This window comes from Thermobia domestica, chromosome 2 (assembly GCF_964235325.1).
Source record: "Thermobia domestica chromosome 2, izTheDome1.hap1.1, whole genome shotgun sequence".
Classification (NCBI taxonomy): domain Eukaryota; kingdom Metazoa; phylum Arthropoda; class Insecta; order Zygentoma; family Lepismatidae; genus Thermobia; species Thermobia domestica.
The window spans coordinates 215,308,149-215,310,915 of NC_137455.1; the positions used below are offsets into that span (position 1 = coordinate 215,308,149).

Consider the following 2,767-nt stretch of genomic DNA (forward strand, 5'->3'; position numbering starts at 1 on the left):
CAGGATATCTCAAAATTCCTCTAACACAGGGTAATTCTGTTATAATCAGGGATACAAAAAATGTAAGAGGTGAAACCGTCTACAAATATGATGTTTTCAATCTAAAGTGAAGGATTTTGTTTTAAAATCGGACGAGCCGTTTGAGCTGTACACGTTTATGCGGCCAATGTTAAGTGAAAATGCAACGTTGCTATTTACCGGGAGGTGGATAATTTTGTAAGAGTATGGCGAATGAGGGTATGTCTGAAACAGGGGCTGGCCAACGTAAAAGACAGGAACTTTATTCAGTTATGTTGTGGGCCAAGGTAAATGGCAACGTTGCTTTTTATTTAACATTACGAACATAAAGAGTGTACAGCCCAAACGGCTCGCCCGATTTAGAAACTTCCTTCACTTTAGATTGAAAACAACACATTTGTGTATCGTTTCCCATCTTACATTTTGTTGTAATACTGATAATAAGAGAGTTATCCTATGCCAGATGACTTTTGGGACACCCTGTATGTAAATTTATTTACATATTTATTCTCGGGAACTAAGAGGCATCATAATTATTTTCAGTCGTAAAGCTCTCACCTCAATTTTTAGTGATCCTTAGTTCGATCCAAGTCATGTGAGTTTTGGTAGACATCATGCCTATGGACTTCTCGATATTTTGTTTCTCTTACACGCTTGTTCTGCCAATTGTTTCATGATCATTCACTTTCATTCATCATTCATCTACCGGTCTCTGGTACATAAAACATAGATTGCATTTAATTTTCCTTTCTCTTTTTTTTTTTTTTTTTTCATTTTAACATTCTATGTCATCACTAGGAGTATATGAAATATAGAGCCAAAGCTTAATGTGACATCAGAACTGCATTAACCTAGTATTAAGCTTGAGACTTCCACATTAAAGATAACAAAGCTACCATTATGTTTATCCGGAATAAAGCTGATCTACACTAGAAAATACATTGAATCCTAAATCTTTGTTCTAATGTTCTCCAGAACAGGGGTATTTGTTGGTAATCAATCTATGATATATCTTATAATTTCAATCATGTTACTTCGCTTCTCTCAGCGATAAGAAATAAGATGGATGTAAAACTATGAAATGAGTTGAATGAAAACAAGCAACATGTTGAAATTTTTCTTATTTAATTTTTCGTTAAATTTTTCTAATTAGATTAATAATAAAAAAGATGATTAATAATACACGTTTGTTTCTCAATAACCGGTACGATAAGGTCTCGGGTTCAATCCATGTGGTTGGCTAATATTTCCGAATATACAGAGTTCTTAGTTCCACAGGAGAAATGCAGTCATCTTTTTATTTTTTATTTTTTCAAAATCGTCTTCGAATATTCATAAATATATAGCCACCTTTCTAGCTGAATCTGCTGTAGAACCTAGTTAATATAAACGAAATAATGTTCCAATATTCTTATGATAGCATACTTAAACGAGTTTTATTGCACTGAAAATTTGACGCAAAATTATATTTTAAATATCTTTAGCTATCGGTGGAAAGATAGTGACAAGGGAAAAGACAGGAATAAAATAATTTTGGCAGGGTATGTATCCACGGATAGTCATGGATATCTGAGAAACCATCGACCATATAAGCCATAGATGTCCTTGTTACGCTGTTACCGCTGCTTTAACAAAACAAGTTTTAATTCTACATTTTCTACTCTCTGGTAACTTTAAAGGGAACGCGAGCAGCAAACTGACGTCATAGGACATCCAGTGAAGTACTGCTTTGCTTATTTAAAATTCCTATCAAACGTTCCGATTACTAGATACAAACTTTAACTGAAAGGGCAAAGAAAATGATGGAAAAAGTACCAATTTACAATTTTTGATTGAGCGTTTAATAGTTCAAACCTCGACACAAACGTTGACTTTATCATTTTTCTTTCCTCCTTGTAGATGTTTCAATTAAATTTGCGGAGATTCTAATACCTATAAGCTAATACAATACTATTTACTCTTATTGCTGCGGATTTGATTTGCCACATTTCCCCCCATTTCAAGAACCAAATGCTAGAATATTAAGATTTAATGTAAACACTACCGTAGATTATGAAGTATAATCACAAATAATTACTTGCGATTTTGTGTGATTACATTGAAATCATAATTCAAAGATTGTCAGCAATTTAAACGAGTATACAAACAATTGTTTCCTTTTCTAATTTCACTTACATTGGAAAGTGTGCAAGATTCTAGTAAGGACTCAATATTTAGTTCAATGCTTCATTCTGTTTACTCAATAGAACAAACACACTAACAATAAAGATAATATAATGTTAAAGAAATACATTAAAAACTACAGACAGGATGTAGGTAAATAGTAACATCAATCTTCTGTTCGGACTTCACTCTTCATAAATAATAAAAACCTCAAATGTATTAAAAAAATAAAATAAAACGCTCCATGTCTATATATGAAATATGCTGAAATGTTATATATGATACCTTGATACGCTACACATGGGGGCGCGGTGGCTCAGTGGTAGAGCGTTAACCTCCGGTGTTGGGGTCCCTGGTTCGATACCAGCTCGCGCCGTGTGCACTATGTGGTGGACAAACTTGGTGATCATGGTTTCTCTTACGGGTTCTCCCGTTACCTCCCACTTTCTTCATTCCACCATTTCACTCATCTCTCATCATCACCGTCTCCTTTGGCCTAACCGGCCTAACCATGGAACGTAAAACTTAAAAATTTTATTTCATTGATACGTTACAACTTTGTAGTCAAATTGATAATATCTATTAA

At 33.9% G+C, this 2,767-nt stretch overlaps 1 non-coding gene across 1 annotated transcript; it reads left to right on the forward strand.

Moving 5' to 3' along the window:
* Positions 1–2,486: 2,486 nt before the first annotated feature.
* Positions 2,487–2,557, forward strand: TRNAR-CCG (transfer RNA arginine (anticodon CCG)). The gene has a single exon. It is a non-coding gene; the product is annotated as a tRNA-Arg (tRNA).
* The last annotated feature ends 210 nt before the right edge of the window (positions 2,558–2,767 follow it).